Source organism: Pinus tabuliformis, chromosome 1_1 (genome assembly GCF_031772625.1).
Source record: "Pinus tabuliformis cultivar Carrire ecotype Pingquan chromosome 1_1, CPIR1, whole genome shotgun sequence".
NCBI lineage: Eukaryota > Viridiplantae > Streptophyta > Pinopsida > Pinales > Pinaceae > Pinus > Pinus tabuliformis.
The window spans coordinates 717,837,436-717,851,372 of record NC_142297.1 but is presented as its reverse complement, the minus strand read 5'-3'; positions in this window follow the sequence as shown (position 1 = coordinate 717,851,372).

The following is a 13,937-nucleotide window of genomic DNA, read 5'->3' as shown; positions in this document are numbered from 1 at the left end:
TCTTTGGTTAATACTTGGGAAATTTTTACTCTTATCTAATGGAATCCATTAGTAAAAGGAAGATCATTAAACTGTTATTTTTCAGGCTCATATTGAAGTTCTGACATTGTTATCTTCTATTAGTATTTGAATGATCTCTTACCTTAATACACATAAGAAAACTACTTTACAATAAGCCATATCCTAAAACATATACTAAGGTTACAAAAGAAACACACTAGTTTAGTATTCTATAACTCTTCCATGTCATCCCCATCTCTTAAGGAGAGGAATTGTCTCCCCATCTATTAGCACAAATTATCAGAGTATAAATTAAAAGTTGTGTGAAAAGCCTAAAGGATAGGGGGTCTCCATAACTAGGAAGCCTACCATGATCATGGGCTTTGATGGTTATGACATTATCATATTTGGTCACCAAACTAGGATAATGGCTTACAACAATTCTTTGTAAGACAAGAGGTCTTATCACAAGGTCACTTGTTCATGACTATCAGCACTTGTGAATGGCATTGTCATATCTAGTAACCAAGCGAAGATAATGGTTTTCAGAGTTATTAATGAAATATGTCTTCTCTGAAATACTAAATAGTAGATGGGATACTGCCATTTCTTTGGGTTAAAAAGGTAACCATGCCGAGGCTATGGATGCATACTGGCAACAACGGATCTACATGTGACAATGAGAGTTCATCTTCATTACTAAACACAATGCTAAACTTTTTTCATTTAGTTTATGCCGCCATTAATTAATGGTTATTGTAAACATGATTTACTCTTATGATTTCTACAAGAGATGTTAAAAATGATTAAACTTTGTTTTGAGGGATTTCATAGAGTCTAAATCTAAGCATTTTGATTTTATTCAGGCATGCTCCTTTTCCTTTTAGTAATCCATTAATAATAAACCAAAGATAACTGGTTCTTCCCAATATGTTTCCATTGTTGTGGTAAAAACACACCCCCCCCCCCCCCCCATTATTCACTTAATTCTCATTATGGGGAAACTTTTATTGAATCTTGGTGATTTCGCTTTCTAATTTTTTGGGTTTGGATGGCTTAAATGAGTTTGATATGTTTTTATCTTCCTATCAAAACTCATTTGATCTCATTTGGTTTTTTGGTTTGCAAATGGTGCCTAATTGAATATTGGATATTTTTCATTGCCCTAGCCTTATAAAACCTATAAAATGTACATTATTTTTATTATTTATTTGTAAATTTTAATTAATAATTGATTAAATATCCCCCGAGACAAAGATATCAATTAACAGTGGCAATGTTTTTTTATTTTCCAAATAATGTCTTTGGCTTATATATAAAGCATATGTGGTATTTTGATAAAGTGGCTGTAACATATCGGAACCTTGGAACTTATCGATATCAGAAGGTTCCTTTCAAAATCCATGATATCATAAGTCTTGGGCCCATTTAACAGTTGCGGTAATTTATTGGACGGAGGCCTCACTTCCATATCATTACTCTCGCATATCAGAGGTAATGCATATCAGAGATTTCCTTTTCGAGATACATTTTAAAAAGTTTGATACAACACTTCCTCTGATCTCCTGTTGGGTGTGTGTTATATTCTTTCCACGACTAACCTATATTAGATGGGCATACCTACCTCTGGTTTTTCTCATGGATTTCGCACATGGTTTTAGGCATGATGGTTTTCTATCCATGGTATATTGTAGATGCAGTCAAGGAAACTACGGTTATGTTCTAATCTAGGGTTAATGGATTGGGGTTTATGGATGCTTCGGCATGTATATATGTATTGTAACATTGAAAGGAACATAATGAAAAATCAATCTGGTACTCTCGGTTTTGGGATCTAGGGGAAAATCTATGTGTATATATGTTTTATGTTTTATGCTCTAACCATTTTTTAATTTCTTCTTTTAAGAATTTGTTTGAAGGTAATTTTTGTATAGGGTTAAAACCTACATTTGGTATCAAAGTTGTTTCGGCTTCAAGGGGATGCCTTTGCTGCTGAGGGGTTTTTCTAGGGGCCTATGGTAGGCCTTGTTCAGCGGGAAATCTGTTGGATTGATTCTTGTGGTGAAAGAAAATGGCAAGCAGTGGGAAGATAGAGATCGAGAAATTTAATGGTCAGAGTTTTCAGTTGTGGAAACTCAATATGGAGGATCTATTGGTGGATAAAGATCAGTGGATCACGGTAGATTTGGGTACTAAAACAACAATAATTTCAGTTGAAGATTGGGCGAAGTTGGAGCGGAAGGGAAATAGCGCAATATGGTTGTGTGTCTTAGATTCAGTATTGGTGAATATATCAGGGGAAGCTTCGATGAAGGCTTTGTGGGACAAGTTAGGGACTTTGTAAAAATCTAAGTCTATGGTGAATAAAGTTTTCCTACATAAAAAATTGTATAACCTGAGGATGAAAGATGGAGAATTGATGACAGAGCATCTAAATGCCTTTAATACTATGGTAAGCCAGTCATTATCTGTTGATATTAAAATGTCAGATGAATATAAGTGCATCAATTTATTGTGTTCTCTACCAAATTCGTGGGATAGTCTGGTTGTTGCAATTTGCAGAAATGCAACTACCTTGTAGTTTGATGAAACAGTCTCATCCTTGCTATCAGAGGAGATGAGATGGAAAAATATGGAGGGCCAAAATGGTGATGCCTTTTCTATACGAAGATGGTCACAGAATAGAAACAAAAATAAGTCCTTGAGTGGGAGATCTAAATCTAGAGTGGGATCTAAATCTCCAAGAAAACTTGTAAAGGTGCGCTGGAAATGCGAAAAGGAAGGGCACTTCAAAAGGGACTGTAAATCTAAAGCTCCTGAGAAAGGAAAGAGATATGATGATGCTCCTTCTGTACAGGCTAAAACCACCTCATATGAAGGTAGGGATGTGTACTTGGCTTCTTCTTCAAGTACACATGTAGATCATGAGGCACGGTTGATTGACTCAGGTGCATCCTTTCACTTCACTCCCCATACAGAGTGGTTCTGCGAGTATGAGAAATATGATGGTGGTGATGTTTTCTTAGGGGATGATAGGAAGGATATAATTGTTGGTCACATAAAATTCAAGTTAAAGTTACAAGGTGGAAGGATTAGAACACTCCCAGGTGTTCTTCATATTCTTGCATTGGCCATAAATCTAATTTATATAAGAAAGTTCGATGATGCAGGTGTAAAAATAGTGTTCGAGAAAGATACTTGCAAGATGGTTCAGGGAGCACTGGTATTGATACAGGGAGTTTGGATTGCAACTTTGTACAATCTTCAGGGTAGCAATTTTATTGATGGGTGCAATAGTTCTATGGTTCCTGAAAGTGGAGTAGAAAATCTAGTGGTCTCTAGAGAAAAGACCTTGCTATGGTGTAAAAGGCTTTGGACATATTGCAAAGAAGGGCCTTCTAATACTTCATGGTAATTATATGGTAGAAGGTATGTCTAATTTCTCTCTAGATTTTGATTTTTGTGAAAATTGTGTATATGGGAAGCATAAATGGGTGAGTTTCCGTTGTGGTGATAAGAGGGAGAAATAGATATTAAAGCTTGTGCATGGTGATGAATTTGGACCTGTTTCGGTTCCATCACTAGGTAAGTCTATGTTCTATGTATCATTTATAAATGACTTCTTAAGGAATATTTGGATATATTTCCTTAAGAAGAAATATGAGGTCTTTGAAAAGTTTAAAGAATTTAAGGCTTTGGTGGAAAACCAGACAGAGAAGAAGATAAAGGTGTTGAGGATAGATAACGATGGAGAATTTTGTAAGAAGGAGTTTGAATAGTTCTGTAAGAATTGTGGTATAGCATTGTAGAAAACTACTTTATACATGCCTCAACAAAACGGAGCTTCAGAAAGAATGAACAATATGTTGATGGAAAAGGCAAGAAGCATTCTTGGTGGTGTCAAGTTAGGACAAGAATTCTAGGTAGATGCAGTGGAGACTGTGTGTTACCTAGTCCACAGATCACCTTCATCAGTGTTGGAGGATAAGGCTCCACAAGTGGTATGGACTGGTAAGAAACCCTCTCTTTCATATCTAAGGGTATTTGGATTTGATTCATATGTGCTTGTTCCAAAAGAGAAAAGAACCACGTTGGATAGTAAATCTGAAAGGTGCATCTTTATTGGATATAAGGATGGTTTAAAAGGTTATAAGATTTGGAACCCAGAAACAAGGAAGGTGTTGTATAGTTGTGATGTGGTGTTTAGAGAGGTGAAATATGTTATTAAAATGAAGTCCTACTAAAGGAACCTGAGAAGGTAGAGTTTGAGCTAAAGGAGGAAGAATCAGACTCTAAAGCAGAAGAGAAATCATAATATGAGGAGCCACAAACTCTAGCTGTGAAAAGATCAGTTTGAGAAAGAAGGCAACCAGAAAGGTATAGTCCATCTACCTCCTATTCAAAATTTTCTTTATCTATTACTGATGATGATCCCAAAATTGTCAAGGAGGCAATAGATTTAGAGGATGGAAAACTCTAGAATGAGGCAATGGTTGATGAAATAGCATCTTTGCACACAAATGAGGCCCAGGATCTGGTGGAGTTGCCAGCTGGAAGGAAACCCATTGGAAGCAAATGGGTGTTTAAGAATAATATGAATATAGAAGGCAAGGTGGAGAAATACAAAGCTTGGTTGGTAGAAAAATGTTATTACCAAGTTTTGGGAATTTATTTTGGTGATATTTTTTCTCTTGTTGCCAAGGTAGCTTCTATTAGATTACTTTTATATGTTGTTTCTACTTTTGATTTTGAGGTATAACAGATTGATGTGAAGACAATGTTTCTTCATAGGGATCTAGAAGAATAGATCTACATGAAGCAACCTGAAGGCTTTGTGATGAAGGGTAAGAAAGAATTGGTATGAAAGTTAAAAAAGTATCTATATGGGTTAAAACAACCACCAAGGATGTGGTATCAGAATTTTGATACATTTATATGGGGACTTGGCTTCACCAAAAGCAAAGCGGATCATTATGTGTATTTAATATTAATTCATGATTGTGTTATTTATCTAGTCTTGTATGTGGATGATATGTTGCTGGTTGGAAATGACAAAGAAATTATCTAGGATTTGAAGACCCAACTATCCTCCAAATTTGACATGAAATATCATGGTGCTGCAAACTATATTTTGGGCATGGAAATTAAACGAGATCAGGAAAAGAGGAAACTTTGGTTAAACCAAAGGAAATATGTTGAGACAATACTACAGAGGTTATATTCAGGATAGTAAACTGGTGAAGGTTCATATTCATGTAGGTGTAAAGTTATTTGCTAAATAGTGTTCTAAGACACTAGAAGAGGAAGAGGACATGTCCCGTATTCCATATGCAAGTGCAGTTGGTAGCCAGATTATTCAATGGTCTATACTAGACCATACATTACACATGTAGTGGGAGTATTGAGTAGGTTTATGTCAAAACTAGGCAAGGAGCATTGGACAATAGTGAAGCGGGTTTTCAGATATTTTCGTGACAATAATGATTATGGTTTGTGCTACCAAGGAAGACCAGGATTGGATAGATTTTTGGACATTCATGGCATTCTTTATGCAGACTGGGTTGGATATCTGAATCAGAGAAGATCTACAAGTGGGTATGTGTTTAACCTATTTGGAGGTGCAGTCAGTTGGACGAGTAAGAGATAGTGTGTAGTGGCACTTTCAATTACAGAGGCAGAATACATGACAACCACTCATGCAAGAAAGGAAGTAGTTTGGTTGTAGAAATTTTGTTCAAATATGGGGTCACTAAAACGAGCTATAAGGATATACTGTGACAGCCAAAGTGCAATTTTCCTGGCAAAGAACCCTTCTTATCATTCAAAGATAAAGAACATTGATGTTCAGCATCACTTTGTGAGGGATATGGTTGAGGATAAAAAGGTGTTGCTGGTAAAGGTGGACACTTTGAAGAATATTGTATATGCATTGAAAAATTCTATGAGCACTAAGAAGTTCTCTTGGTGTAGAGAAATAATGGGCGTTGCAGGGCTGGACCAATGTCTAAGCTCTCATGTGCCTCCTTGTGGAAAGCAAACAACAAGTGGGATAATGTTGCGTGTGTTTTATATTCTTTCCATGACTACCCTATATTAGGTGGGTAGACCTTATATTAGGGGGGCATACCTACCTATGTTTTTGTGCATGGATTTCACACATGGTTTTGAGCATGATGGTTTTTTGTCCATGGTATTTTGTAGATCTAGTCAAGGGGACTATGATTATGTTCTAATTTAGGGTTAATGGATTGGGGTTTTTGGATGCTTCAACATGTATATATATGTATTGTAACATTAAAAGGAACATAATGAAAAATCAATCTAGTATTCCCGGTTTTTCGATCCAGGGGAAAATCTTTGTGTATATCTATTTTATGTTTTATTCTCTTACCATTATTTAATTTCTACTTTTAAGAATTTGTTTGCAGGTAATTTTTGTACAGGGTTAAAACCTACATCTCTAATATCACAATGTGTCTCCCACTCCAACCTATGATACACATATCCCTCTGATCGTCGATCTTTGATATTCCAATCACGTCGATATTCTAATAGAAATATAATCTCCCCCCTCCAAAATCCGATCTCTGATAATCATCTCCCTCCGACTTCTGATTTTCGATAATCCACTCACCTCCGATATCTGGACCTGAAACACTATTTAACAGGAGTGCAATAAGATATTGCATCCAATCCATCTCGAAATCTCCTAATATTGGTGTATCGAAAATTTTCATTTGTGCCCACTGTTAAAAGTTTTGGTATCCATTTCTTTGATACCACTAAGCTCTTGCAACTTGTCACTTCTAGGGGCCATTGTCATATTAATTGAAAAATTTGCTTGATATTTCTATTGGTTTTGGGCATAACTAGAGTTTGTTTACAAAATTTGTTTTATGCCATGGCTAATTCTGTTTTCTGTTGTAAAAAAGATTTTTTATCAAGGCGAGTATTGAAATAGATCCAGTCTATCAAGAAATTTCTCCAGATGGTAAAGTGATACTGTAATAGAAGAAAGTTTTTGAATCAATTGTTCCTCGCATGTAATTTCACCTATCGATTCAAAAAAAGAAGGAGACAAGTAGGATCATCTTTATTTATGCAAACCAAAGTGGGAAATCTATTCCACTGTGGCCATTTACATTTGGCTAAAACCCAAACTGAAGGAATCATTTTATTTCAGTTGTTGAGAAATAGAGGGGGAATGTTAATATTTCCACTATGTATATATACCCATTGTTGGGTTGAGTTTAGGGAGGATTCGAATATGAGAGAAAAGAGGTAGAGTAATACTAGAATTTACAACCTATTCATATAGGAGTTAAGACTCATTTGCACTATTGTAGTGAGATCGGACCCATCTGTGTAGACAAGGAATCAATTTAGAGATAACAGAGGACCTACACTATTGTAATTATTTGATGTTTGTTGGGTGTGGAGCCTGATTATCTTCTATATTCAAAGGTATCGCCACATAGGACCCCAGTTCAAAATGGGGGCAGCAACGCCGCCCGTAAAATATTCGCTGCAGGGGGGTCCCGGGGGGGGGGGCGGCTGCGACCTTTGGGAACCCCCCCTAGCAGGGGGTTTTGGGGGCAGCGCCCCCGAAGCTAAAAACAGTTGTAAAATTGCCTTGTAAAAGTATAGTAATTTCTAGTCAATCTGGGCCGTTCATTAGGCGGATGATCTGACGGTAGAACTTATGTTTAGTTTAGGGTTTTTTTCCCTTGAAGGCAACCCCTCTCTTTGTATGAGGGTATTGTATTTGAGGCTGTGTGATAGATGTGTATTCGGTAAGCGAGAAACAGAGAGGTGAGACTGTGAGAGAAAACAGAGGATATTACAGCGGATTTGCTCTAGGTTGTGTCTCTTCATTTTGCTGGATAATAGAAAGGAAGGACTGGCTGTTTGGGGTGGATGTAGCCCAAACTGGGTGAACCATGTATATCTGTGTCTCTCTTGTTTTGTGCGTTTTCTGTGTTTATATTTCTGCAATATTTTATGTGTTCCATTGCTCCGTAATATATAATTTTCTAACAACTGGTATTAGAGCCGAAGGTCTATTTGGCTGATAAACTCGCAAGAAAGAAGGGTTCCTGGTTCGAGTGGGAGCAATGGCGGAAGATGGTAAGTTTAGGGTAGAGAAATTTAACGGCCAAAACTTCTCGCTGTGGAAGATGCAAATGGAAGATTATCTGTATCAGAAATATCTATACCTACCATTGGGTGGAAAAACAAAGATGCCGATGGGTATGAAAGACGAAGAATGGAACCTTCTGGATAGAAAGGCACTCGGAACAATACGGTTGTGCCTTGCTGCGTTAGTCTCCTTCAACATTTCGAAGGAAACCACGACAGAGGGTTTGATGCAGACGTTGTTGAAACTATATGAAAAACCCTCGGCCTCAAACAAGGTATTTATTATGAAACGGTTATTTAATATGAATATGTCGGAAGGTGGATCTGTTGCAAACCATTTAAATGATTTTAATACAGTTACAAGTCAGTTAAGTTCTGTAGGCGTAAACTTTGATGATGAATTTAGAGCTCTGTTATTCTTGTGATCATTACCAGAAAGTTGGAATGGTTTGGTAATGGCCATTAGTAACTCCGTTTCTAGATCTAGTACTTTAAAGTTTGATGATGTTGTCGGTGCTATCCTTAGCGAGGAAATGCGACGGAAAAGCTCTGGTGAGACATCGGGAAATGCTTTGAGTGCAGAGTCTAGAGGAAGAAAAATGGAAAGAGGAAAGAGCTCAGGATATCGCAGTAAATCAAGGAAAGGCAGATCCAAGTCCAGATCGGGGATAGTGTGCTGGAAATGTGGAAAGAAAGGACACCTAAAGAAAGACTGTAGATCTCGGAAGGGAAAAGAAGGAGATGCACAACAAGAAAACAATAATGAAGCAAATGTGACAGGTGAGGTGTTACAAGATGCTTTGATTCTTTCTTTCAAAAATATTACTGATTCCTGGGTGGTAGATTCAGGGGCTTCATTCCATGCCACACCTGATAAGAAATACTTTCATGACTATGCTCAAGGAGATTTTGGACAAGTTCGTCTGGGTGATGATAAACCCTGTAAAATCGTTGGAATGGGTAAGGTTCTTGTAAAACAGCAGAATGGAAACCAATGGCTATTAAAGGAGGTAAGGCATGTTCCAGATCTAAAGAAAAATCTGATTTCAACAGGGCAGTTAGGTGGTGAAGGTTGTCTGACAACTTTCACAGATAAAGCTTGGAAGGTCACCAAAGGAGCCCTGGTAATAGCAAAAGGCGAAAAGGTTGGTAAATTGTATTTATGCAATGGTATTTCTAACTCTGTTAATGCTTTAACTTCCTAAGGAGCAGATGCAGCATTATGGAATCATAGGCTCGGACACATGAGTGAAAAGGGGATGAAGATTCTTCACTCAAGAAATTTGTTGCCGGGTTTGAAGAATGTTGATTTGGACTTCTGTGAGAATTGCATTTATGGAAAACAGAAGAGAGTCAGATTTCTCAGAGTTGGAAAAGAAAAGAAGAATGAAAAATTAGAGCTTGTGCATATAGATGTATGGGGACCTGCTCAGGTATCATCTCTTGGTGGCTCTCGTTATTATGTTACTTTTATTGATGATGCAACTAGAAAAACTTGGATTTATTGTATTAAGAATAAATCTGATGTATTTGATACTTTCAAGAAATGGAAAGCTTTGGTTGAGATTGAGACAGGAAAGAAATTGAAGTGTCTTAGATCAGACAATGGAGGTGAATATTGCAGTAAAGAGTTTGATAGGTACTGTTCAGAGCATGGAATTCACAGAGAGAAGACAGTTCCAAGAACACCACAAGGAAATGGCGTGTCAGAAAGGATGAATAGAACAATCATGGAGCGTGCAAGGTGCATAAGATTGCATGCAGGATTGCCTTTATAGTTTTGGGCAAATGCTATAGATACTGTTATTTATCTAATAAACAGAGGGCCTTCAAGTTCCTTGGATGGTGGTGTTCCAGAGGAAGCATGGACAGGTAAAAAGGTAAACTACTCTATTTTAAATCCTTTTGGTTGTGAGGCCTTTGTCCATATTGATAAAGAAAATAGAACAAAGCTTGAGGCAAAGTCAAAGAAATGTACCTTTATTGGATATGGTGTTAATGATTTTGGTTATCGCTTATATGATTACGAAAATCACAAAATCATTAGGAGCAGAGATGTCATATTCAATGAAAAGGTCTTGTATAAGAATCAGTTGCAGGAAAAGAAACAGGAAAAAGAAAACAAGGAATATGCAGTTCTTGATGAAATCACTGAAAAGGTAAAGGTGCCTAAAAATAATAATAATCAACAACAACAACCACCACAACAACAATAGGCACCCCAAACACCTGAAAGTGGTGTTAGAAGATCTACCAGGATAAGTAGACCCCCTGAACGATACACTCCTTCATTATATTATTTATTGTTGACTGATTCTGGTGAACCCGAATGTTATGAAGAAGCAATGCAGGTTGAAAGCAGGAAGAAGTGGGAGGTAGCCATGGAAGAAGAGATGGACTCCTTAATGCATAACCAGACTTGGGATTTAGTCAGGTTGCTTGCAGAAAAAACTACATTGAAGAATAAATGGGTTTACAGGCTGAAGGAAGAAGATGGAGGAAAACAGAGGTATAAAGCTAGACTTGTGGTGAAGGGGTTTGCACAGAAGAAAGGTATTGATTTTGATGAAATATTTTCTCCTGTTGTTAAAATGACTTCAATTAGAACTATTTTAAGTCTTGTAGCAGCTGAAGATTTACATCTTGAGCAGTTAGATGTAAAGACAACCTTTCTCCATGGGGATTTGGAGGAAGAGATATATATGCAGCAGCCACAAGGATATGAGGTGAAAGGGAAGGAGAAACTAGTGTGCAGGTTGAAGAAGAGCTTGTATGGCTTAAAACAGGCTCCAAGGCAGTGGTATCTAAAATTTGACAAGTTTATGTCTGAACAAGGTTATACTAGATGTCACTTTGATCATTGTGTTTATTTGAAAAAGCAAAATGATGGCAGCTATGTTATATTGTTATTGTATGTAGATGACATGCTTGTTGCAGGATCTAACATGCAGGAAATAAATGTGCTCAAAAGAAAATTGGCAAATTCATTTGCAATGAAGGATTTGGGAGCTGCAAAACAAATCCTTGGTATGAGAATAACTAGAGACAGGAAAAATCGTAAATTAACATTGTCTCAGAATGAGTACATACAAAAGGTGTTGAAAAAATTTAACATGCACAATGCAAAACCAGTTAGTACACCTTTTGCTAGCCATTTCAAACTTAGCAAGGAAATGTGCCCAAAGACCCAAGAAGACATGGATTATATGTCTAAAGTTCCATATGCATCAGCAGTTGGAAGCTTAATGTATGCAATGGTCTGCACAGGGCCTGATATTGCACATGCAGTGGGAGTTGTAAGCAGGTACATGAACAATCCAGGAAAGGAACATTGGATGGCAGTGAAATGGATTCTCAGATATTTGAAAGGTACCACAAATCAAGCATTATGCTTTGGTGGTTCAAACATCTCCCTACAAGGATATGTTGATGCAGATATGGCAGGTGACAAAGATAACAGGAGGAGCACTACAGGATATGTATTTACTGTTGGAGGAACAACTGTCAGTTGGGTTTCAAAAATCCAAAGTGTTGTTGCACTTTCAACAACAGAAGCAGAGTATGTTTTTGCTATAGAGGCTAGTAAAGAAATGATTTGGTTACAAAGGTTTATGGGTGAATTGGGTAAGGAGCATGATATGGGCACGTTATACAGTGATAGTCAAAGTGCCATTCATCTTGCAAAGAACTCAACATTTCATTCCAGGACTAAACACATAGAGCTCAAGTACCATTTCATACGATCAGTGTTGGAAGATGGAGAGTTGAAGCTGGAAAAGATACACACTAGCAAGAATCCTGCAGATATGCTAACAAAAGTTGTAACCAGGGAGAAACTGAGAACATGCTCAGTTTCAATTGGTCTTCAAGGATGATGATGAAGATGAAAAACAACCAGGTCCAAAGAGGAGCCATTGTCCAGCAAATGGAGCAGCGGTGGAGTTGCTACAATCAGTCTCCAAGTGGGAGATTGTTGGGTGTGGAGCCTGATTATCTTCTATATTCAAAGGTATCGCCACATAGGACCCCAGTTCGAAATGGGGGCGGCAACACCGCCCGTAAAATATTCACTGCAGGGGGGGTCCAGGGGGGCAGCTGCGTCCCCGAAGCTAAAAACAGTTGTAAAATTGCCTTGTAAAAGTATAGTAATTTCTAGTCAATCTGGGTTGTTCATTAGGCGGATGATCTGACGGTAGAACTTATGTTTAGTCTAGGGTTTTTTGCCCTAGAAGTCAACCCCTCTCTTTGTATGAGGGTATTGTATTTGAGGCTGTGTGATATATGTGTATTCGGTAAGTGAGAAACAGAGAGGTGAGACTGTGAGAGAAAACAGAGGATATTACAGCGGATTTGCTGTAGGTTGTGTCTCTTCATTTTGCTGGATAATAGAAAGGAAGGACTGGCTGTTCGGGGTGGACGTAGCCCAAATTGGGTGAACCACGTATATCTGTGTCTCTCTTGTTTTGTGCGTTTTCTGTGTTTATATTTCTGCAATATTTTATGTGTTCCATTGCTCCGTAATATATAATTTTCTAACAATGTTTGATGTAATTGATTCATTTTTATAATAAGATTTATTTATGTAATAAGATGTATAGCACTATTAATCGCTCTATTATTGAAAATAAATTCTTTAGATTTTAAATTCATTTCTTGAGTACCAATATGTATGTGGCTTTTCAACACTACTTTTGATTGTTTACTGAAATGCTCATTTAGAATCTATTCAAGCTATCTTGCAGGGTTAATTAGAAAAGAGTTTCAAAACTGGAACTTGCACAAGGATATACCTTTATCACCTTGAGTTGCTAGCTATCTAACATTTTAATCTTATAGATGTCTTTCTTTCAGTTGGGTTGTGTTATATTCTTTCTGCGACTAGCCCACATAGTTAACTAGGGGTTAAAGGGGGAGGGTCACATGGAGTTTAAGGTGTACCTGTAACCCTACTTTATGGGGTCCCTATGTTAGGTTGGGCGGATCCACCTATGGTTTTGTTCATGGTTTTCGGTCCATGGTATTGGACGCGATGGTTTTCAGTCCATGGTATTGGATGCTTCGGCATGTATAAATATGTATTATAACATTGAAAGGAACATAATGAAAAATCAAGCTAGTAGTCCTGGTTTTGGGATCCAAGGGAAAATCTCTGTGTATATGTGTTTTATGTGTTCTACTGTCACATTTTTTATTTTCTATGTTTTAGAATTCATATGTAGGTAATTTCTGTATGGGGTTAAAACCTACATTTGGTATCAGAGCAGTTTTGGCTTCAAGGGGATGCCTTTGTTGCTGAGGGGTTTTGCTCGGGCCTGTGGTAGACCCTATTCAGTGGGAGATCTGCAAGATTGATTCTAGTGGTGAAAGAAGATGGCGAGCAATGGAAAGATAGAGATCGAGAAATTTAATGGTCAGAGTTTTGAGTTGTGGAAACTCAAGATGGAAGATCTGTTGGTGGATAAAGATTAGTGGATCGCAGTAGATCCAGGTACTAAACCAACAGGAGTGTCCGATGAAGAATGGAAGAAGTTGGATCGGAAGGAAAAGTGCATAACATGATTGTCTGTCTTAGATTCAGTATTGCTGAATGTATTAGGGGAAGCTACGGTGAAGGCTTTGTGGGACAAGTTAAGGAATTTGTACCAATCTAAGTCTCTGGTGAATAAAATATTCCTGCAGAAAAAGCTGTATAACCTGAGGATGAAAGATGGAGACTCAGTGATAGAGCATCTGAACGCATTTAATACTGTGGTAAGTCAGTTGGCATCTGTTGATATTAAAATTGCATATGAAGATAA